Source organism: Diceros bicornis, chromosome 32, assembly GCF_020826845.1.
Source record: "Diceros bicornis minor isolate mBicDic1 chromosome 32, mDicBic1.mat.cur, whole genome shotgun sequence".
Taxonomy (NCBI): Eukaryota; Metazoa; Chordata; class Mammalia; order Perissodactyla; family Rhinocerotidae; genus Diceros; species Diceros bicornis.
In genome coordinates this window covers 26366171-26392023 of record NC_080771.1, presented here as the reverse complement: position 1 = coordinate 26392023, position 25853 = coordinate 26366171, and the positions used below count along the sequence as shown (strand labels likewise).

General features: G+C 35.8%; 1 long non-coding RNA gene across 7 annotated transcripts in view; it reads right to left on the bottom strand.

Annotated features, from left to right (window-relative positions):
• Positions 1 to 25853, bottom strand: part of LOC131396219 (uncharacterized) — a 122626-nt gene that overhangs the window by 35980 nt on the left and 60793 nt on the right. For 2 of the 7 annotated variants that reach the window (XR_009216449.1, XR_009216445.1), the window contains exon 1: positions 22365 to 23184. The exons of 2 other annotated variants lie outside the window; for them this stretch is intronic. This is a non-coding gene — a long non-coding RNA (uncharacterized LOC131396219). Of the gene's footprint in view, positions 1 to 8144; positions 8628 to 22364; positions 23186 to 25853 lie in introns of those variants that run through there. 3 more of the 7 variants (XR_009216447.1, XR_009216450.1, XR_009216451.1) reach the window with 3 other exon arrangements.

The following is a 25853-nucleotide window of genomic DNA, read 5'->3' as shown; positions in this document are numbered from 1 at the left end:
TACAACTTACCTGGGTTCTCTGCTTCAGGATCTCACCAGGCTAGAGTGCAGGTGTCATCCAGGACTGTGGTCTCATCAGAGACTTAAATGGAGAAAGATCTACTTTCAAACACTGTCAGGATGTTGGCATAATTCATCTCTTGCAGCTGTGGGACTGAGATTTTTGGTTTTTTTCTGTCAACCGGTCATTCTCAGCTTCTAGAAGCCACCCATGGTTCCTTGCTACATGGTCCTCTCCATAGGCCCTATCACAATATGGCAGCTTAATTATTCAAAACAGCAATGGAGAGAGAGTTTCTCATCTCAGGAGAGCTCAGTTCCTCTTTTAAGGGCCTTTTATCTGATTAAGCCAGGACTACCCAGAAACATTTCCTTTCTGATTAACTTGAAATCAACTGATTTGACACCTTAATTACGTCTGCAATAATGTCTTCACCTTTTCCATATTCTATTGGCCAGAACGAAGTCACAGGTCCCATCCACACTCAAGAGGAGGATTATACAGGTGTGAACATATGCAAGGGCAGGAATCATGGGGAATGCCCTAGAGTCTGTCCATCGGAGTGAGTATTTTGTGTTTTCCTTTAACTCTAAAATCCATGTTTTTCTCCATGAATTTTTGACAATCTGTACTGTGGAATTTAGGGACAGAGGATAAGGAGGTCAGCCAGGAGCTATAGGGGAGGAACAGGAAGGGTATAGCAGGGGGAGAGGAGAGGTGATAGGGGAAGGGGAGACATATCCAGGCAGTGGTGAGTAGAAGAGTCATGTTGGAGCAATGACTTTATGTGAAAGAAAAGAAGGTGAGTTTTAGCTCTCTCTTGTCCTATATCCTGCCTGTCTTACTATGTGAGAAAATTATACAAGTTTTGTGTAGTCCCTGAAACTACATCTTGGGGTAGTAGAGAACCTTCTCCAATGTCTGCACAGACATCAAGAGCTTCATTCTTGGGTCCTGTCTGCCTGAAGTCTCCATTGAGATTTTCTGGATTCTATCTCCTTTCACATCCCCCTCTGCAAGTCCCTCTTCACACATCATTCTGAGGCTACTACACTCAAAGAGACAGGCAGCGTTTTCAAGATGGAGATGAAGGTGTGTTTACATGATAGGAATGTACATGATTTGATTTTAAACATGAAGAATCTCTTAAAGTGTTTGCTAGCTTCCCTTCATCTCACCCCGCTGCCAGCCATCACATAACATAATCTCAGTGGATCTCTTTTCTCCATGTGTTTTCTCTCATTTATATTTTTCCCCCATTTCCAGTTAGAAATAAAAAGATTAAAGAATCAAAAAGTCATCTGATTTTTCATACTAAGTAGCTCTCGATGGTAATTGGATGTTGGGGACACTCATGCCCTAGTGGTTTCACCTCCTAGTTCAAGTTGTCTATCAGGATACTTCCCTTAAAATTCTCCCTTCCCTCAATGGAAACCTCGTGCTTGCTGTCAAGATAATAAACATTACACATTGGTGGCATATTTATATTCTTCCCCGACCGGAGCTCCTGAAGGATGCTCACTCAATTTGTCCTATTCATCTTAGGAATACCTGGCCCCCAGGTATTTCACATGTATGTGCTGTTGCACTGATCACAGGAAAGATATATTGCAAGTTAGCAAGTCCACACAGTAAACACTACATGAGTGTAACTGGGTTCCTTGATAATTTGGGGGAACTTATATTTCCTTCAATATTTGTGGGACTTCAGGAATACAGAACTTCAAAAAGGTAGCATAAAATGTGTATTATACCACACCCCACACTCCCCAGACCTACCATCTCCAATACACCACATTGTATATGACACGCCACGTCTCAGAACACACCATCTACACACCACATCTACAACTCCTACTGTATTATAGCCCACCCTGAACACATCCCACAGAACACACACACACACAAACACACCACCCCATCATCCTAACATACACAACTGCGCCAGAGAGCACAACACATGCTATACTACACTCCACTACACACCCCACATCCCACATCTACTATCCCCAACACACCACATTACACCAACCACACAACACACTATGCCACTTCCAACACACCACATCCCACACCATCCCACACTTACCATCACAATATACCACACACCACACCAATCCACCTCACACCAAACATACAAATATAGATTATTTGAATGCTGTGCATTTGATACTGGGTTCAATGCTGAGTGAAAACAGGAAATGTTGAGATTCAAGGATATCTCAGTTCTTCTACTGTTTCTTGGCATTAGAATACCGACCTAAATAAAAATTATTATGGGGGCCAGCCCCGTGGTGCAGCAGTTAAGCGCTCGCACTCCACTTCGGCGGCCTGCAGTTCACGGGCTCAGGTCCCGGGCGTGCACCAACACACCGCTTGTCAAGCCATGCTGTGGTGGTGTCCCATATAAAGTAGAGGAGGATAGGCACGGATGTTGGCTCAGGGCAGATGTTCCTCAGCAAAAAAAGAGGAGGATTGGCATCGGATGTTAGTTCAGGGCTGATCTTCCTAACAAAAAAAAAATTGCTATGGACTTCAGGGAGAGATATTTGTGTCCATGCTTATAAAATACAGGAATACTTATAAGAAAAACTGTAGTTATGTAAGTAAACCAAAAACTGATATGGGAGAGGGAAAAATGAAGTTGAACCCTGATAATTTGTGGGTGATTTAGCATGACTTAAAAGATCCTGTGTTGCTTTGTCCCTCAACCACTCTTCTCAGACCAGACAGCATTTATCAAAATATATTGTAAATATTACTTTGCTTGTCTTGTTTTCCAACCTACTCGATGAGGGCAAGAATCAAATCCTCTGTTTCTGTTTGCTCAGAATTTTCCCAGCACCTGGCACACAGTAGGCATTCAAATAATTTTTACTGAATCACGGCTTTGAAGAAGGAGATTAACTTGTTATCATAGAAGTTATAAAAACATAATTTCCAGAATCATCTACTCTAAATAAGTCTATAAAGTTAAATAATATTGCTAGGGGCCTTTTCAAGACTTTGCTTCCTCATTCATTCTCATCCCCTTTCAAAATTCAAGGGAAAGTTTAGGGCATCCAATTTCAAACAGAGTTGTGTAACACATTTCAAACTAAATAAAAGTAGATTTCCCTGTGATTTAAAAGTGGATAAGTTTCAAGCCAGCCCCGATGGTCTGGTGGTTAAGGTTTGGCACTCTCACTCTTCCACGGTCCAGTTTGGCTTTCCAGGTGCAGAACCACACCACTCGTCTGTCAGTTGCTGTGCTGTGACAGTGGCTCACACAGAACTAGAAGGACTTACAACTAGGATATACAACCATGCACTGGGGTTTTGGGGGGAAGGAAAAAAGAAGAGGAAGATTGGAAACAGATGTTAGCTCAGGGCAAATCCTTCCTTGCAAAAAAAATAAGTGAATAAGTTTCTAATCAATCATGCATACAGTTCACTTGGCTTATCCTTCACAACCTAGAATTTTCAGTGGTGTTTAAAGTTGGGAAAAACCATGAACAGTCTCTCTATCAAATGCTACCATTTACTTTAATTACACTCCTATTTGATTTCTTAATGAAGTAAAAATAAAATCCAATATACAAATGTTATGACATTTAGGGATATCTAATTCATGTTCTCATCCTATGATTGATTTTCCTTAACGAAGAATTAGAGTGGGTTAAGGCCTTTAAAACCAAATAGATTCTAGGCGCCTCAACATATCAGTTTCCAAATAATTGTATTTTATTTTTCTTCAAAGCCATTCAAGTACAGCATTTTATAGCTCCTGTGAGGCCAAAATTCTGAGCACAGGTGTCTTCGTGAAAATGCAATCAATGCAATTTATCATGCACTTGAATTTGAAAAAGACCAGTCCAAACTGCACATTACTTTTGAAGGCAATCACACTGATTCTTATTTATTGTGAAAATATTTTTTCTGTCACTTCATTGTGTTCCTCTTTATCTTATGTGTTAGCTAATGGAAAATGAGAGTAAATATTATAAATAAAAACATATTTAATAAATTGTAAGATTTGAAACATACGTTGTCAAACACTGAATAATGATTGTAACTGTTTTAGTTTGAGCAATCATATTTTAGAATTAGGTTTGAAATTTTATATGCTTAAAAACATTTTAACACAAAATCATAGTTTTAGAACATTTTAATACACAAACCGAAGGTGAGGTAATTTTGTATTTGTGTTGTTACCCTTGATATAACTTTTCAAACTCTCTTTGGGAACAGTGAGTGAAACTGTAATCAATACATGCTTTTCTCTCAATGTGTTATGCCTTAATAGACACGTCAGTAGTAGCAGCAGGCAGAATTCTACAATTATTCCCTACGATCCATACCCTTGTATGACCCTCTCCTGTTGAGTGTGGAAGGTACTAGAGAACATGACAGAACATGATTCCTATTATTAGGTTGTGTTATATGGCACAGTTGACTTTTTTTTTTTTTTTGTAAGATCGGCCCTGAGCTAACATCTGCCAATCTTCCTCTTTTTGCTGAGGAAGACTGGCCCTGGGCTAACATCCATGCCCATCTTCCTCCACTTTATGTGGGACGCCGCCACAGCATGGCTTGACAAGCAGTGCGTCAGTGCGCGCCCAGGATCCCAACCGGCGAGCCCCGGGCCAACACAGCAGAGAGCGCACACTTAACCGCTTGCGCCACTGGGCCAGCCCCCGCACAATTGACTTTTAAAAGGGAGATGATCCTCCCTGGGCCTGACCTATTCAGATGAGTCCTAAAAATAGACAAGGCTCTTCGTGAAGAAAGAGATTCAAAACATGAGGAAGGATTCAACTTGAGAGTAGTTCTCAGTTTCTGGCTTTGAAGATGGAGGGGGCCACATGATAAATGATCTCAAAGTGTATCACAGCCTAAATCAAAGAGCTAAAAGTACAAAAATTTTTAAATAATACATAGGAGGAAATATCTATAATCTGGGTTATGCAAAACTTTCTTAGATGCAACACCAAAAACACTATCCATAAATGAAAAATTGGACTTTATCAAAATTTTAAAAATTTGTGTTTTAAAAGACACCATTAAGAAAATTAAAAAACAAGCATTAGACTAGTAGAAATTATTTACAAATCAAATATCTCATAAAGGACTTGTATCAAAAACTATAAAGAATTCTTAAAACTAAGAAATAAGGAAGCAACCTAATGAAAAATGAACAAAAGTGTTGAATTGATGTTTTACAAAAAAAAGATGAATGAATGGTTAATAAGCACATAAAATATAGTCAATATCATTAGTCCTTAGGGAAAGGTAAATTAATACCACAATGTGATATCACTTCACACCTACGAGAATGGCTATAATTAAAGTATATTTTTTAGGGGCTGGCCCAGTGGTGTAGTGGTCAGGTTTGTGCGCTCTGCTTTGGCTGCCCAGGGTTCGTGGGTTCAGATCTCAGGCACAGACCTACACACCTCTCATCAAGCCATGCTGTGGAGGCATCCCACATGTGAAATAGAGGAAGATTGGCACAGATGTTAGCTCAGGGCCAACCTTCCTCACTTGCTTCCTAAAAGCAAAGAATAACAAATTTTAGAAAGAATGCAGAGAAAGTAGAATACTCACATATTTCTGGTGGGAATTAAAATAGTGTTGCCACTTTTAAAAACAGTTTGATTGTTTCTTAAAAATCTAAACTTAAATTTTCCATATAACCCATCAATTCTACTTCTAGGTATCTACTCAAGATAAATGAAAACATGTGTCCACACAGAGACTTGTGAATGAGTATTTTCAGTAGAATTATTAATAATAGTCAAAGAGTGAAAACAATCAAAATATCCATCTACTGGTGGATGGATAAATAAAATGTACTATATCCATGTAGTGGAATACTACTTAGCAATAAAAATGAATGAACTACTTGTTGTTACATGCAAAACATAGATGAACCTCAGAAGTATTATGCTAAGGGAAAAAAGCCAGACACCAAAGACCATACATCATATGTTTCTATTTACAGGAAATGTTTCCATTTATAGGAAATGTCTAGAAAAGGAAAATCTACAGAGACAGAAAGCAGATTCTTGTTTGCCTGGGGCTGGGAGTGGGAACTGAGATTGACTCCAAATGGGGATGAGAAATCTTTTTGGGGAGATGGAAATGAGATTATGTTGTTATTTGCAAAACCCCATAAATTTATTTTAAATGATTTTATACATAGGATGGGTAAAATTTATGATATGTAAATTATAGCTCAATAATGCTGTTTGAGAAATCACACAGGTAGTAGCTATTACAAAGATAGTAACTTGCAAATGTAAACATTTCTGTCTTCACAGCCAAGGCTACACTATATGGCTTCCCTAAATATACCAAGGTTCATGAGATATATTTTTAACCCTGGAGTTCTCTAAAGTGCTTTCCTTCAGCGGAAGCATTTTGTATTTCTGTTCATCATCACAATAACACGGCTGGGGTATGTCGGTGAACGTGTACTGCACTTGTTGGTAGTGGTGTTAATAGTAGCACTTAGGGGTACGGTGCACATGTTTAAGACTGATTCCTGGCTCTTAGCCAGAGTTGGGAGAACAATTGGATACTGAATCAGACTTACAGTGAAACTTTTATTATCAACACAGGCATAAACGTATATTGAGACACGCTGTCAATGAAAGAAGACGACGTTGGCTGAGATAAAGTCACTGATCCAAAATAACAACACGATTTTTGAAAACACACTTATGACTATTAGAAACATTTCTTTTTCCTGAGGGATACTAGGAAACATTGTCAGTCTTTTATCAATAGAAGTATCAATTAAACATCCATTAGAGAATTTGCTAGAAGTTCGTCTTTGCCTTGGACATCAACCAGGCAAACTCTGACTATTCGGTTTCTAGCATACACAGAAAATATAAATTAGGTCTGATTGAATAACACTAAATTGGAAAGCATAGTTTATAGCTTTCAAAATCATATTTAGCCTTCTTAATGTGTCCCTAGAGCAAATTCCCTTCAGGGCATATTAAATTTATATGGCATTATATAATAGCTGGTGAATTGCAAGCAACACATATTAGTAATAGAGAAAAAAGCTAGACATAATATTGAAATCACATTACATGAGATAACGTTTCTCTTATTTTCAAAAACTAGTATCATTTTTTGTTGATTCAAGGGGTAATGAAATCAGTTTAATGCTTATAAACCAACTGCCTATGTTTATCTGAAAACCTGTTCTTTAAAAATAGAAATTCTTATGGGGCATATGTTTCTCAGTCTTTTCGCTTTAATATTTTCCTTCAAATCAACTTATGTTTAATAATCAAGATACAGTAAACAAAAAAAAGTACAATGCTTGATACTGAAACATTAAATTGAATTAGAATTACTATATCTCATTCAGAGTAGTTTAAAATGTGAATTAGTCTGGCTAAATATAAAGAAAAATTTGTTTCCTATCTCAAAATAAAGCTATTTTGAAATAAAAATGGCAAATATTTTAGTAGTGCATAAATATACCAAAAAACTGATAAACTTGATATAAAATGCTATAGAACTTTATAAAATTCGGCAGATAGCATATGATAGTAAAATGTAGAAAAGAGGAAAATATATTATATTTCTGTTACATTGGAATATGATAATAAAATGTCAGGAGTCTAGAACTAGGACTTTGTTTCAAAAATAATTTCTCTTGATATGGTGTGTAAATGTTGTATTATCTGTAACAATAATTTCACCTATCTTTATCTTCTATTCTGTGTCTGAAGTGACATAATTTTTCAGAGATTTTTATTTTAAAGTTCTTTATGTGGACCTGAATTAGATGTGTTAAGGTATTAAATATAAAATATTAGACTACCGAGTAATATCTTCTCACTGTTCATTTGATCTGGCTCTTGTCACAGGCAAATAGTAAAATTACTTTGACCTCATCTCTTCGTGTTGGTCTCCCAACTACATGCAATTGTTAACCCAATAAGTTTTTCTCTAACAAGGGGAACAATTTCCTTTTGCATGGCGAGGATCTGTAATTCATGTGCAGATAAATTGTGGAACATTTATCAGGGACATTTGTCAGACACTGGTGATAGAACCCTCCTCAGAACTAAAGTGTCCTTGAAACACACACTCATACTCAATGATATAAGCATACAGTGCAAGCATGGTTCCTTACCTAAACATTTGCTATGTAGACTATAGATAGATATAATCCTGTATTGTGCATTCAAGCATAACTGATGCTCTTGCTGGTGCCACTGCTCTGAATTGCAGTTACCACATCTATAAAATGGAGAGACTAACTGATGTTCAAAGTTTTCTTCAGCTCCAAGTTTTAATAATTTTTAAAAAGTCATTCAATTTTAAGCACAGTCATAAAACAAAGTCAGAAGTTTGAATAACAGTGGTGGGTAGATGGGTTGATGAAAACTTTCATGGGCCTCAGAGTACCCAGATCTCACAGCTTTAACTATAAGAATTTAAACATAAAATTACATGTTTATAAAATTACAGTAATTATCAGGTAAGTAATTTTGTAGAATTTCTGCTATACATAAAGAAGAGATTAGCAGTCTGGTGTTCATAATGGCCACCCTTAAACCCAAGAACAACCTTCTAATTGAGAACAACTAGAAAAACTGAAAGAAAAGGATTACAAATTTATGTGTGAAAGCATCAAAGAATTAACGAGGCAATAAAAAATTAAAGAGTGCAAGTCTAGTATAAGAAACTCGGTGAGATGAATCCAGCATTAAGGGCCATATGTATCATAGAAATTGATGCTGATTTTAGAAGTAGCTGAGAGGCTGAAAAGATCAGCAAGGCTTTTGACAGATTTACACTTTCAGGAGTAAAAAAATGGAATTAAGGAGCTTCCAAGTAGCAAGAGTCTTGGTAAACCACAAAGGCTATGATTTGGAAACCAAAAGGACCATGCCCTAAGACAAGGATAAGCTGGAGATACACCAGCCTTCACACGACCAATGATTGCTAGTGACCCTACCCTCCATACAAAACAAACTTAAAACCTCTCTGAAGAAAGAGTACATCCTTCTACAGTGCAAATTATTTTGATATTTTCTTATTCACAATATACAACACTGAATTTTTAAAAGCCACTACTAGCAGAAGATATTAAATAACAAAATAAAGGAAATAGAGAATACAAATAAACCCACACAAGATTCAGGTAATAGAGTTATAAAATAACTCTGCATAATATGTTTAAGGAGATAAAAGTCAGAGCAAGAACTTTGGCATAGAACAGTAAACTACAAAAAAGTAAAAATAGAATGAATATAAAGGGAAAATATCAATCATTGAAACTAAAAACAACAAATGTGTTCAATAGCAGATTATACATAACTAAAAAGAAAATCAGTTACCTGTAACACAGGAAAGAATAAAATGGCCAAACTAAATAACAGAGAGAAAAATTTTAAAGTAGGGTATAAGTTACTTATGGGATGAAAAGCGTTTCATGTCATTGGAGAACTGAAGGTGAGAATAGAGAGAAAAGGACAGAAAAAAAGATTGGCTGAGAATTTTCCAAAACTTACAAAAGACATCAATCCACAAGTACAAGGAGAAAAAAGGAAGGGTTAAATAAATAATTACAGGCAGACCATATTTTTGAAAACTTTTTTGAGTTTTTTGAAAACCAACTAAAAAGAAAAAACTTTTAAGTATTCAGAGGAAATAACACACAGTAACTTCAAAGAACCAAGAATAAGTCTGACAACAGACTTCCCAACAGAATTTATGGAAGCAAGGAGACATGGAATGAAATCTTCAAAGTGATATAAAAAAATAAATGCTAATAAAGTATTCTACTCTGTGAAAATGTAAAATATTGGGTGAATCTAAATGAATGTTGACTGTATAAGACAATAATAACAAGGCATTGTGAAGTTTAAAATACATAATACAGAGAATTAAAATGCCTGAGAACAATAACAAATTGAGTTAACATACTCTAAGAATCTCGTTTTCTCTGGGAACTAAGGAACTATTTTAGTATATTTTAACTTTAAGTTAGCTGTGCATGTGGCATGAATCTATGCATCTCTAGGGAAATTACTGAAACAATTTTCAAGGAATGTGTAACTTACAAAATCAGAGAGGAGAAAAGGCATAAGAAAGTATACATTTTAACTTATGGTATGAAAGGAGAGAAAAAGAAACAAAGAACAGGAAAGAAAAACAAAAAGTAATTTAAACTTAAAAATTTAAATGTTAATACTAACATTATGTATATGGATGGTCAGAATGAATGAGATAACAAATCTCAGCTATATGCTGTTTAAAAGAGACACACTTTAAAGATAAGGACACCGAACATAAAAGGGTAGAAAATTTTATATCATAAATACACTAAACGGAAGCTGGAAAATGTTTTTGCATAACTTAAGGTAAAGAGGAACACTTCATGTTGGTAAAAGTTTTAGTCCACAAGAAACATGTAATAATTCTAAATCCATATGTAAATAATATATAAAGTAAAATATAAATTGCAAAATAATTGATACAATCGAAAGGACAAACAGAAAATCCATCATTATGTGACATTTTAATTGATCCTAGTATCTGATTTAAAAAGCAAATAAAAATTGGTAATGATATAGATGATTTGAACAATAATTAAAAAATTTGTTGACCTAACTCGTATACTGAATACTATGCCCAAAAACTTTAGAATATATCTAATTTTTTCCCCATTTCCCAAAAGAACCATTAAAAAACAATCATATCCTGAAATATAAAACAAGTCCTAAACATTCTGAGTTAATATGTAGTAAATAATCTTGTACCATAGAGTAATTAGCCTTGAATTTAGTCACAAAAATATAACTAGAAAACTCCTTTGTATTTTAAAGTAAGAAATTTCTGTTTAACTAACCCATAGGTCAAGGAGGAATCATAATTCAAATTCAAAAAAATTTTTAAATAAATGACGTGGTAGTTGTAAAACATGGCCTCAAATTCCTTTGACAGCTCTCTCACCAAGAGGTGTGCTCCAAGTGCCTTCCCCTTGAATCTGGGTTCTGTATTTTACCAAGAGAATAAGGTAGAAAGGTGATGTGCCAGTTTCTCGCCCCGATCTTAGGAAACTGGTTGGTTCCACTTCTTGTTTCTTTGGACACTCACTCTTGGACCCCAGACACAATGCTGTAAGGAAGCTGGAGCAGCCTTTGCAAAGGCTTATGTGGAGAGGGCCACATGTTAGGGAACAAAGGTGCCAACTTGTGAGCCATGTGAGTGAGCCATCCTAAAAGTGGAGTCTGCTCCCACTCAAGCCATTCTAGCTGACGTCACATGGAGGAGAGACAAGAATTCTTCATTGAGCCCTGACCACATTGCAGACTCATGAGCTAAACAATGATTTATGTAGAAACCAGAAACTACTTGCTATCAGCACAATATGGCTGTTTGAAGAGGCAAGCCTGGAAAAGTGTGAGAGTGTGAATTTCACCTGTTTAGCAGTTTATTGAACCAGAATCCAGAAAAGAAGATCCTTTTTGCGTAGATAAGATTACAAAATATATTCTGCCATCCACTGATGAGATGCCAAAATTGTGTGTTACACAGCTTGCTTTTTACCTGAAACACCAAACACATTTTTAAAGATGGCAGAGTAATTGGTGGTACTCGATGATTTACTTCCTTCCAAGAATTCCAAGACATTGCTTCTGTGCTATAACTTTGAATGAGCGAGTCAAAGTAACTCACCTCAGGAAGAACCTGAAAGAAAATGATATAAAAGTTGACATTCTCAATTTCCTCACATATGCAAGTGAAGAGGCAATTGAACACTTCAAAAAACAAATAGGATTTTGGAGAAAAAAATAACCTAGAACCAAGTAGTATGAGAAAGCTGCTTTCACAGAATGTGAGGTAAAGCCATTGATCCCATACATAGAGTATCTATCATCATTAAAAGTCAAACAGGCATGATTAAAAATTGATAGAAAGAAAACAAAACCAAATTTATAATGTCTGTCCTGGACTTTTGTATTTTAAAGATGGAGTTTGACAGGTTATGATAGACAGCATTCTAAGGATTAAAGAGAGAGGCTAGAAAGCAAGTGGAAAAAGAAAATGGCAAAAATCAAAGATTTGGATCAGTTCCCAGCTCCTCAAAAGCAGCAGGTGATGGAGATTTTCAACTGAGTTATACCTAATTACAAACCAATGTGAATGAAGAATACAGGCATGAAAGAATGAGATGAGAACTTTTCATTAACATTCCAAGAGGGGAGACATGAGCTGCTGTCTATTAGCAGTATATTGATAAGTTCTGTAGCAATTTCACAACTATTGTGGAGCTCTGAAACATTTCATAACTGCCAATTCAGTCTTCAGACTATAGGAACCCCCAAATCTCTGTCTAGAAGTCTAGATACACCCAGGATTTGTAATCCTCGGTTATATTCTCTCTCCTAAATTGAAAAATACTTTGCCTCCTTCACTCTTTCCATTTCAGAGTTCAACATACTTATCCTCCCCATACTTTAGGCTGAGAGTAAAGGGAATTTATTCAAAATTTAAGAAAGAAATATAAAGGGACACTTCTTATATCTTAGTTAAAGAAAGCGAGCTATGTTGCTTACAGTTACACACTATGGATTTATTAGCTTGCCTTCTCCAGTTGATGTCTTCAGTGTAATAGCAAGTATTAAATTTAAAGTATTTGATCTATATAATATTGCTAACTATATATAACCATTTTCAAAGTGTGCAGTCAATAGCAGCAATCATTTTCATAGCTACCAACTTTTTGTATTTTCAAATTGATATAGATGTTGATATTCCTATAGATTAGCTAGCTACATAGATGGGTGGATAGATGGATGGATGGATCATAGATAGATAGATAGATAGATAGATAGATAGATAGATAGATAGATAGATAGGTAGGTAGATAGATAAATGGCAATGCATTTTTTCATTGTCAGTGATCTCCATTTGACAAACATGTTGTATTAATCAATACATTTCATTCTCTTTGTTAATCGTACTGGCCGATGTTCATAATGTGCTACAGCTCGTGGCTTGTAGACCATTTGCCAGAGCGTTTGTCACTGCTTTTCCAATCAGGTAAGTGTTTACTAAGAGTGTATAGGGATGTTTCTTATGTCTTAAGCTAATTGTGCTTGGTATATCTATGAAACATAATCAAATTCTAATAAAATTATGAAAAAGCAATGAATTATGAGGGAGAAATGACACCTGTTTTTTCCAAGAAAAGTAATTTGAATGCTTTGTAAAGACTCAATAAAGAAACATAATGTAAAAATGCTTTTGAATAAGATATGAATGACAGTCTGACAAGTTTAGGAACATAAATAGAAAGATTTTGCTCTTAGATGGCTACACAAGTCCCTTTAATGTCTTACTTTACTTTTAAAAAGCCATCAAGGGAGGGAGGAGGTTGGATTTTTTGTTTAACAGGAATAGAGTTTTCAGATTTGCAAGATGCAAAGGTTCTGGAGATCTGCTTCACAACAATGTGCATATACTTAACACTACTGAATGGCACACTTTTTTAAAAAAGTCAGACTAAATATCATAGATAATAGAAGTACAGGCATATTTTTCCTAAGAACTACAATTAAATGGACACTGCCCTTTAAAAAAAGAATTGTTCTATGTGAAAAGATTTACAAATAAATAATGCACATGCCTATGTTTTTGAACGAACATAAAACATTAGGTTCACATGAGTATTTATTCTTATGATTTTCCTCTTTAACCAACGTGATTGTGTCCAATAAGTTTGTGGTGAATATTATTGTACTTAAGACACTTGTGGTTATTAAATCTGAGAATACTGTCTTTCTAAACTCTGGTGTTGGTGTTTTCAAATTGTGTTTCTTGGATGCAGTTCTAGAGTACTGAGGCAGAACTTCTGTGTGGTGAGGTCGGGGGTAGAGGAGAGAGTTGGGAAGTTGGAGAGAGGGTGCAAGTGAGGTGGGAGGAAGGGAAGCAGACAAAAGAAGACTCCAGGACTCCAAATCCAGGACTTCAATTCCTCTTCAACCCAAAAAGCTCTGATTTCATCTGTTATGTGTTGGATTCCAGGTGAGAGTTCACTAGAAAATAAAAGGTTCTGTGGGTTTAAAAAGTTTGAGAAACATGGTTTTAAATAACAAAAAACAAGGAGAAGGAATACTGTGTGCTTATTATGTGACAGGAACTATGCTGGAACTTTTTAAAATGTAGATATTGTTTTGTTTCATTTTCACAGCAAATTTAAGAAGAGTTATCATTATCTAATTTTACTGAGAAAAAATTATGACTCAAATACATTAATTCAGGCAAAATCACATTGCATCTAAGAAAAATCAGGCATTTGATGAACAAGCCAGTTTCCATGCTGATCTACTTGGTTTTATAACTCTTCTCTGTGTTACCTCTTTTCTAAATATAATTTAATATATTTTATCAATTTTCTTCACTAATTGACTCTGATTTCTCATTATCAGTTCTGAGGAAGATCTCACTTATTTTCAAATCCCTTTTGTTTTAACTTTACCTAGCAGGTCCCTTGTCTCATGGATGTCAAGAATGTATTTGTGTCACAAATTATCATACAGTAATATATATGTGGGAAATCAGAATTGGCCACCTCAAAATATGTCTCTTTACTTTGATTATTTTCTCTGAAGGACATTTGACCTTCCCCCTAGCTGCCTAAAAGCAATAGACTGGGAGGGTCCTTGCTAAGCTCATTCTTATCAAAGTTCTGTTTAAGGGAAATCTCCATTTGTAAAGGTATCTCCCTCTCTGTACCAGGAAGAAGGGGGGATGACCTTATATCTAGAAACTCTTATCAGTGCAGAAGGCAAGGACTTAAATCTGCATACTCTTGATTACTGTGCTTTCTGGTAATCTCCCATAGCTAACTCCCCCACCCCAATCATCCCCCTTTGTCTACCTGAATATGCTATTTAAGGTGAAAAACTCCGCCATTTGTTGAGAAACTCAGTTTTCCTGGTTTCTCCCATGTATACATGTTATAAAGCTTTGTTTGATTTTCTCCTGCTATTCAGTCTCATGTCAATTTAATTTGTAGCCCAGCCAGAAAGGACCCAGAGTGGGTAGAATATAGTCTTCCTCCCCTTCATATACATACATGAATACATGAATATGTTTTCTGTGAACACCATATGTCATTAACTTTTTATTTCTGAAGAGCATTTAATACTATGTCTGGAAGAAGTAGCAACTTAAATGTGACTTTAAATAAGTGTGAAAGCAATATACTGAGGTGGGTGATGCAATATGCCAACAGAAATATTTTAACGAACTGCCCAGAAAAGTTCAGCAAAGGAATCACAGAGTGATGATACTCTCATTTGGATTTAGAACTAAGTCTCATTGCATTAAATTTTCAGTTCTCGGGTTCATAGCGTAAAGGAAATTAGTATAAGGAAAAGCACTGGGCAATTTGTGTTCTAGCATCTTGACACCTCCATGAAAGGTGCAAGCAAAGAAGAACTTGGTCCACGTGTGGTTCTGCACAGTTCATTACAGTTGGGTTGGCTCTTGTTCCGAAACAAGTCATCTTGAATGAACGAATTCACAGCAAACCCAGGAAAAAACACCTATGTTTCTAGCTAGGAAATCAATGATTTTAGCTAAAGGAAACTTGGGTATTCATTTCACTGAGATAAATTTACATAAAAACAAAAACACAAAAAGATTTCTTTTCACTTTAGCTATTTTCTGAGTAAGAAAGTTGATTACTTTCCTTTGACTGCGTGAAGCGGACAATTAGGGTACAAAAGCACATTGCTGAAATCCCTGATACAAGTTCCACGAGGTTTAGCTTGTTGAATTACTTCAAGTTTTGTAGCCACGTTTGTCATACAAATTCTCTTTTTATAAATAAATTATTCAGAAACTTAACCCTTAGGATTTGATAAGCTTATGATTTTTGTTTCTCTTGGACAAACTATAGAATCACAATTCTGCTTCAGCTTATCTCCACATTTCTATTATCTGATAACTCTCCATTCTTGAAAAAATTTTGAAGTGACAGAAATATAAAGGACACAATGCGACGAAAAGGAGTCACATGAACCTTAAACTCCCTTTTCTGTATTGCTGTGCAATCAAGGACAGGACTGTTCTATGTTCTAACACTAGTTGAATAATGATACAGTATGTGATCTCCACGTTACGATGATTAGACAAAGGGAAGGAGAAGGGCAATCTTAAATCAATTGACATTAAAGCAAAGAATTTTGAAAGTACTGCTTTCCCTTGTAATCTCATATAGGCACCAGCAAAAGCACCATTTGTGGTGGTGCGGGGAGGGTGTGTTTTAAGAAAAGAAAATAGGTTTTTTCAAAGGCTGTTTATTGCTTTAAATGTTGTTTAAAAGCTTTTTAAAAAGCAGCTTTTTTCTTCTCCTTAGGCATCAACAGAGGTTAACTGCCTTAGCATGCTTTTAAATAATCCTGTTTAAGACACATAGTAGCATGAAAGCCTGTGCTTGGAAAACTTTTTACTTAACTGGATCGTGTGGGTGTGGATCTGGGGTCAGCCACAGAGCCCCTCTACAAATGACAACACTTTGAATTTTCTGTTAGGATAATTTTTCGTATTTTTTTTAATTGTCATACAGTAAAATTGACTTTTTTTGGTGTACACATCTATGAATTTTAACAGATGCATAGATTCACGTTAACTACAATCACGATCAGGAAGCAGACAATTCTATCGCCCCAGAAAAACTCCCTGTGCTATCGCTTTACTGTCGCACCCTCCTCCTTTCCCTTAAACCTTGGCAACCACAGATCCAGTCATCACTCTACTTTTGTCTTTTTGACAATGTGACACAGTGTGCAACATGTTTTGTCTGTGGCTAGGAAGATGACCAACTTGAGAGCTGAAGGGTGACGTGACTTTTTCTGCACAGAAGATGAGCTGAAGCAATGAAATCCGCTGTGAAGTACAAAATTCTTGAGCTGTCTGTGGCAGTGGCTCACCCAGTGTCCTTTAAACTCTCTGAGTCAATTGTTTTTAGATCCGAGAAGGACATATTGAGACCTAGGTGAATCAGAATGGGTGAGCACAGAGGAGGAATATTCAAATTCTGGAATGGCTGTGAGTTATGACATCAGGACTGGAAGCACCAACCCATTTTCTTTCGAATAACCATTGCATTAGTAAGCAAAATAAACTCTTGGGTATTTTTGTCACCCTAAGTGAACTGAGCCCTTTCTTATCTGCAGCAAACCAGAACACATTATTGTCTAGCACGGGTATGAAAGAAGAAAATCAAGCAGCTTCACCTAAAAGCTGAAATCTAAATTTCCATCTCATTTAAATATAATTGACCCTAAGGTTTATTAATTTTACACTTCATTTTCAGAAATTTTAGGAAAATGACATAAACCTAAATTAGCAAAAGATATTTAACAATTTTTGACATAACGAAAGAGCTGTTTGGGTCAGTTTAATAGCACTTTTCAGCTTGAAAGCGAAAACATTTTGGATTCTGTTGGTGACATGCTTCCAAAAAAAATTTAATAGTGTAATGATGCTAACTAAATTGTATGAATTTTAGCATTATAAAATGTTATGCATTTCTTGTTTTAGATTGTGCTAGGGTGAGCAGATGTTCAACAATTTGAAGTCTGTTTAGAATCTTCCTACCTGCTGGGTTTAATTTCAGAAGCAAGCAATGTTCTTGAAGACAGACAAAGTGTCATTTGCTCTTTTATCCATGCACCACATTGCACTAATTTTCATCATTTCCAGCTCCATTTATGACAGGTCCTTTCTAGTATACATAAAATCTAATTGTAATCCTTAGAAGGAATGGGTAAATTTTGTTCCTGTGTCTGGTAAATAAAATATTATAAAATCATTTGTGATACACAAAGAGTACATACTAATGCCTGATTTTGAATTGCAAATAAAAACTCAGGTTTCCTACTTTGTTAAATAAATGCTAGGAACTTAGGAAAAGTGTTTATTTACCTTCTTTATAGATTTGCAAAATATCAAATAAAATTATGTTTATTAATTTTGTATATAGATACCAGCGTATTCTAATTTTTTTGTGCTTAGATTTTTGAAATATTTTATGTTTACAATGAGTCATGACTGGTTTCCTTTCTCTTATTCTGTTTATGTCAATGGCTGCATTACTGAGTTGGTTGAGCTCTCCATTACTATGTTGAAGGGCATGATAGCAGACCTCCTCTTTTTACTCTCTTTGTCAGAATGAAAGCATTTGGTGTTTGAATATTTATGATTATTTAACATTTTGTAGATTCTACCACATTAAGGAAGTTTCCTTCCATTGATGGTATGCTGAATGTTCTAAACATAAAGAGTATGGAATTATCAACTGATTGTTATTCATCTAGTGAGGTGAGAATTTGACGTTTCTCATTTATTCTGTTAATGTTTGAATTGTATTTATTGATTTAAGAATGTTAAATCAACTTTGCATTTCTAGAATAACCCTCACTCGTTCATGATATATTGTGTTATTTATAATCCCTGGATTTGATTTATAAATATTTTAATTAGAATTTTGTATTCATGAAATATATTTGTCGAAACTTTTCCTTTCTTATAATATTATTCTCAGGTTTTGATATCAAGGATATGCTAGGCTCATGAAATGATTTGAGAAGCATTTCCTCCTTTTTAATGGAATAATTGGCATAGGAATTGCAATATTTCTTCATTGAATATTTTTTGTTGTTTTTTCTTTTTTTTTTTAATAATTTTATTTATTTATTTTTTCTCCCCAAAGCCCCAGTAGATAGTTGTATGTCATAGCTGCACATCCTTCTAGTTGCTGTATGTGGGACGTGGCCTCAGCATGGCCGGAGAAGCGGTGCGTCGGTGCGCGACCGGGATGCGAACCCGGGCTGCCAGTAGCCGAGCGCACGCACTTAACCGCTAAGCCACGGGGCCGGCCCTTCATTGAATATTTTAAAAACTCACCGGTGAAGCTATGTAGGCCCAAAGACATTTCATCAAAAATTTTTACTTAGCTTTTTAATGTCTCTAACCATTATTGCACGTTCATATTTCCTTTTTGTTCTGGTTTTAGTTTTGTACACTGTATTTTTCTAGGAAAAATTCTAGAAAATTCACTTGAATTCTAAAATTTATTGCCAAGTAAAGTTAATAATATCCTTTAATGAAATTAAAGACATTTACATAATTAGTGATGCATCGTCTCTTAAACTTTGAAGAATGTTAAGGCACCAACTCTTTATTATAGTAAGTAAAGACAAAATATCAAGCTTTTTCTGCACAAACCACACTCTTGAGTAACCAAATAGTTGACAAAGGAGATCTTCTTTTTTTAGGAATATGCCAACTAATATTTGAAGAGAGAATAGTAAATTAGAATATCGCTTTTGCATGTGGCTGCTAACATCAGAGAGAGAGACAGATTGGGCACCTTGTAATGGAAGTACGCAAGCCATCTATGAAGCGATTTTGCCCAAAAATTCTAACTGGAATTTGATCACATCTGTAGATCTAACCTCCAATTTATAGGAAACACTGACAATAGAAGAACATGTTAAATATCACCAGAAAGATACACTATTCAAAATCAAGACTGTGGAAAACTCTACAGAATAAATGACTGGTTCTTTCCATAAATAAGTTGCATGGAAAGGCAACATGGAGACAGAATTTTAGATTAAAAGATACTTAAAGATATTTAAACAATTCACAACCCTCCAATCTTATTTGGATCTTGATACAGTTAAAAAAATGACACATTTGGCCCAATCAAAATCCCAGCAAGCTGTTTTGTGGATATTGACAAATTGATTGTAAAATTTATATAAGGAGGCAAAAGACCCAGAATAGCCAACACAGTATTGAAGGAGAAGAACACAGTTGGAGGACTGACACTACCCAACTTCAAGACTTACTACAAATCTATAGTAATCAGGACGATGTGGTATTGGTGAAAGAACAGGCAAATAGATCAATGGAATAGAATAGAGAGCCCAGAAATAAACCTACATAAATAAAGTTGAATGATCTTTGACAAAGGAACAAAGGCACTACAGAGGAGAAAAGATAGCCTTTTCAACAAATGATTCTGGAACAATTGGATATCCACATGCAAAAAATATATATACAATCTAGACACAGACCTTACACTCTTCACAAAAATTAACTCAAAATGAATCATAGACTTAAATGTAAAATACAAAACTATAAAACTTCTAGAGATAACATAAGAGGAAATCTAGATGACCTAGGGTATGGCAGTGACTTTTTAGATACAACACCAAAGGCATGACCTGTGAAAGAAATAATTGGTAAGCTGGACGTCATTAAAATTAAATTTTTCTGCTCTACTAAAGACAATGTGAAGAGAATGAGAAGACAAGCCACAGACTGGGAGAAAATATTTGCAAAAGAAATATCTGATAAGGGACTGTTATTTAAAATATACAAAAAAAACTCTTAAAATTTAGCAATAAGAAAATGAACAACTTGGTTAAAAAACCTTAACAGACACCTCACCAAAGAAGATATACAGATAGGAAATAAACATAGAAAAAGATGTTCAACATCGTATGTCATCACGGAATTGCAAATTAAAACAATAATGACATACCACTAACACATCTATTAAAATGGCCAAAATCCAAAACGCTGACAACACCAAATGCTGGTGAGGATGTGGAGCAATGGGAATTCTCATTCATTTTTTGTGGAAATGCAAAACGGTACAGCCACTTTGGAAGGCATTTTGTCAATTTCTTAAAAAACTAAACATACTCTTACCATACAATCCAGCAATCATACTCTTTGGTATTTACTCAAGTGAGTTGAAAATTTATGCCCACACAAAAACCTGTATGCGGATGCTTATAGCAGCTTTATTCATAATTGCCAAAACTTGGAAGCAATAAAGATACCCTTCAGCAGGTGAATGGAAAAATAAACTGGTACATCCAGACAATGGAATACAATTCAGTGTCAAAAAGAAATGAGCTGGGGCTGGCCTGGTGGCGTAATAGCTAAGTTCATGTGTTCCTCTTCAGTGACTCAGGGTTCACAGGTTCAGATCCCGGGCGCGGACCTATGCACCACTTGTCAAGCCATGCTGTGGCAAGCATCCCACATATAACGTAGAGGAAGATGGGCACAGATGTTAGCCCAGGGCCAATCTTCCTCCGGAAAAAGAGGAGGATTAGCAACAGATGTTAACTCAGGGCTAATCAGATGTTAACTCAGGGCTAATCTCCTCACCCCAAAAAAAAACAAAAACAAAAAAGAAGTGAGCTATATGATGCCAGCCTGGTGGCACAGTTGTTAAGTTCATGCGCTCTGCTTCAGCAGCCAGGGGTACACAGGTTCAGATCCCGGGTGCAGACCTACACCCTGCTCCTCAAGCCAGGCTGTGGCAGCGTCCCACAATACAAAATGGAGGAAGACTAGCACAGATGTTAGCTCAGGGACAATCCTCCTCACCAAAAAAAAAAAAAAAGAAATGAGCTATCAAGCCATGAAAAGACATAGAGGAAGCTTATATGCATATTACTAAGTGATAAGCCAATCTGAAAAGGCTACATACTGTATGATTCCAACTATATGACATTCTGGAAAAGGCCATACTATGGAGAGAGTAAAATAACCAGTGGTTACCAGGGGTTAGCTGGGAAGGACGGATGAATAGGAGGAGCACAGAGAATTTTTAGGGGGTGGTGAAAGTATCCTGTATGATACTATAGTGGTGGATACATATCATTATACATTTGTCCAAATCCATAAAATGTACAACACCAAAAATGACCCCTAATGTAAACTATGGACTTGGGGTGATGATGTGTCAATATAGGTACATCAGCTGTAAAAAAGCACCACTCTGGTTCAGGACGTTGATAGTGGAGGAGGCTGTGCCTGTGTGGGGGCATGGGTATATGGGAATTTTCTGTACTTTCTGCTCAGCTTTGCTCTAAAACATAAAATCTATTTAAAAGGGAAAAAATGATACATTTGGGGATATAGGAGTATTTACTGCATATTTCATGATATTACAAAATTAATGTTGACTATTTTAGATTTGGTAATGCTGTTGTGGTTGTTTTTAAAACCTAATAATAATTCTCTAATTGAGAAATGTAATATTTCTCTGGCTGCGAGTAACACTGTAAAATGCTGTGAAATATTTCCTTAATATCTATTTGTCTGAATATAACTTAATTGTTTAGTCCCCAGAGCATACTGATACATCAGTATATAAAGACACGCATATCTGTATGTGTTAGTATTTGATTGAGGCAGGCACTTAATTCATTTTTTAATAAGATGAAAAAAGTACTGCTAATAGTATGCAACACAAACAAGGAGGTGGAAAATACAGACGTAAATAGCTCACTTTTACCTGTTAATAATTGTCTTCTTTTCTTTATATGTATTATTTTTCTGAAGATTCTTTTTACACTTCACATGTTTTGGGTTTCATCATTTTCATGGAAGATAAATACTTGTTTTATTTCAGTTTTCTGCTGAAATGGGTATTAAGACAGTGTATATTCATCCTGTGAAGAATATGTATCCATGTTCTAGGAGGAATGAGCTAATCTGCCTCCATTTCTTCATAAATATCTAACCATTGTGAACCTAACTATGAAGTGTCATCTATTGTCAAAATTACAGTGCTTCTTAAGTCAAATGTATAATGAAATCTCTTCGTATTTGGAGGGTTCAATTTCTCCTTCTCTTCTCCGGCTATCAGGAACACTGTACAAAGTTTTGGAATGCTCCCCTGGCTGACGCCATTGTTTGTGTCAGCTTCTATTAATGTCCAGCCCAAAACAATAATTCATTATCTGAATTCTTGCTTAGATATTTCTTTTTCATACCTGAAAGTAAAATGCTGTCTTCGTTTATTTTAGTGTTTATTAAAAACTAAGGTCAGAATGAGGCTCTGTAATTTGCTGCAGCTGTCATATGCTGCCATTGTCATACATGTGAATCCCCTGGCTGATGTTTAGCTGTGACAAAACCTCATTTTGAAAAGTGAGGATATCAGACTCTAACTTTTAACCAGGCTTCAGCGTCAAGGGCTCTAACACACTTGGAATAAGAAAATATCTTTTATCACGTTAAGGTTCCCTAACCTCAACTGGTGGGTGAGAGAAAACCAAAACCCAGTGTTTGTGTCAATCCATCTCTTTGTTCATGAAACATCTAGATGGTATGAGGAACTGAAATACTAGCCATTCCAAACTAAAATGTTAAAATTAGGTCTAGTTCTTTTCTCCCAATCCAATAGTTTGAATATTTAGTTAGAAATTAAGATAATAAAAACCTTCAACAAATTGGTAGGATATAAAAAGGGAGCATCTATTTGAAAATTAGGACCTTTGTCCACTGAGTGGAAATAAAATTGTGTTACTGAAACTCCAAAGAGGGAAATGTAATTTCAGCATACTATTGGGGTCTATAGTAAATGTCACTCACATGGTCAAATTCATAAAATAATATTCATTACTTTTCCAATACTTGGAACAATTTCTGACCTAGGTTTTATTTTTGCCATTGCTCCTGCTTATCGCTCTTCACCTCACCTAAATTTCAGGTCAATCATTTTACATGCAACATTACTAGGCAACTTAAAAGTATTTGTCCTTAGGGTTCTCTGCCTGAAACACACTTGCCCCAGATTATCACATCAGGCTCCTTGTCATTCTATCACCTTTCAAAAGCACATCCTTCTATCTAAGCAGTTCTCATCCACCACCAGTTATTCTTCTTTTAGTACTGTTTTATTTACCTAAAAACACTGATAATTTTCACATAGGAGTTTATCTATTTATTATATATGTGCTCTATGTCTAAACACAAAAAGTGCATTTCAGGAGAGTAAAGCCCAGGATATTTGATGCACCTCTCCTGACTCAGAATCCTTGACACTGACAGGCAAATTGTAAATACAGAGTAAATCGTTGTTAAAAGAATAAAATATTTTATAAACAGTACAGATTTAATGAAGGTCACATAACAGAATGTAAGTTCTTTAACTTTGCCAAAGAAAAATTAAAGTTACAGCTGACGGCTCTTGGAAGGTGGGAATTAGTGAGGAGAATGGGGGAATTATAGGGCCAATAATAAGACCTCTTAAGAGAGGGCATGAAGAAGGCAGGACTTCTGGAATGGTGGTATGAAGAGCTCAGCAAAGCTGCTCCCCAAAAAGCAATGATACAACTGGACGAAATTGACCAAGACAACCATTTCAGTACTCTGGAGATCAACCAGAGGCAAATTTTAAAAAATGGAGAAGACTTGATTCAAGAAAAACTACCAAACCTGAGGCAAGAACAGAGGGAGTTTCTGGAGCTTTAGTTTGAAGGCTGCTCTCATGGGCCCCACTCCTACTCCACCAGCTTGCTAAGCAGGAATCAGCAGTTTCACTGCTAGGGGGCACTGACTTAATTTGCTTCAAAGACTAGAAAAATCCCAAACTCCTGGATATTGCACAAAACAGTAGTAATCCTGATGGCAAAAAAAACGGGGAGAGTAAAATCACAGTTAGCATGAGGTTGCAATTCTGGTTGAGACAGGCAGCAGACTGTCCCATTAGCCAGAAATTTAACAAGGATGGTGGAATGAGACAGTATTAACAGGCCTTGATAAGCTCCCACACATCTCTAGCTACTTGGAAGGCTGTGCACATGCAAAACTGCACAGACACTCGGGATAGACCAGAGAGGGTCCTAGCTATCCAGACATCACTGTTTGGATCACGAGGCCTTATGTATTCCCAGAAAAAATACAAGGGAACCCAGCAGAAAATTAAAAGCCAGAGTAGACTTGTGAATTGCCAAAACTTTGGCTGTGTTCTCCAACCCACATAATAGGTGTGTCTGTGTTCCAATAAATGAGTTTGTCTGTGTTCCAATAAAATTTTGTTTACAGAAACAGGAGGTGGGGCCAGATTTGACCCACAGGCCATTGTTTGCTGATCATTGCTCTAAAACGTGTAAGCTAATCTACTGTGACATAAAAAAGATCACCGGTTGTGGGGTGGGAAGGGGGCAGGAGTGAGGGATTATAAAAGAGCATGAGGAAACTTTTAGGGGTGATAGAAATAGTAATTATGCTAATTGTGGTGATTGTTTCACAGGTGCATATATATATATATTAAAAGCTAATAAATTGTGAATTTTCAAATGTGCAGTTAATTATATGTCAATTATACCCAAATAAAGTTATTAAAAATCAATTAATACATTTTACCACACTGGCAGAATGAATTAGAATAACCATATGACCATATCAACAGATGCATAAAAACTATTTTTTTTTCAAATTTGACATTCCCTCATGATATATGACACCCGACAAAATGCTTGACACAGTATATATTCAGTAAAAGTAGTTATTATTATGGGAGGCAGTGGCATAATGGAAAATAACACTGGCTGCTGAAACAGGAAGGCTATTGTTCAAGTCCAAGTTAAGCTACTTACTAACAGCATAAATTAATGTCAATAACAGTTACCTTATTGGCCTGTATTATAACCATTGGAGTAGCTTCATAAAGTGTATTGTAGAACTCTTGACTTTTAGTGGGTAGACATTACTATTGTTGTGGTTTTCTTTTTTTTTTTTTTTTTTAATTTTTTGTTTATTGCAGTAACATTGGTTTATAACATTGTAAAAATTTCAGGTGTACATCATTGTACTTCTATTTCTGCATAGATTACATCATGTTCACCACCAAAATACTAATTACAACCCATCACCACACATATGTACCGAATTATCCCTTTCACCCTCCTCCCTCCCCCCTTCCCCTCTGGTAACCACCAATCCAATCTAAGTGCCCATCAAGGGATGAATGGATAAAGAAGATGTGGTATATATA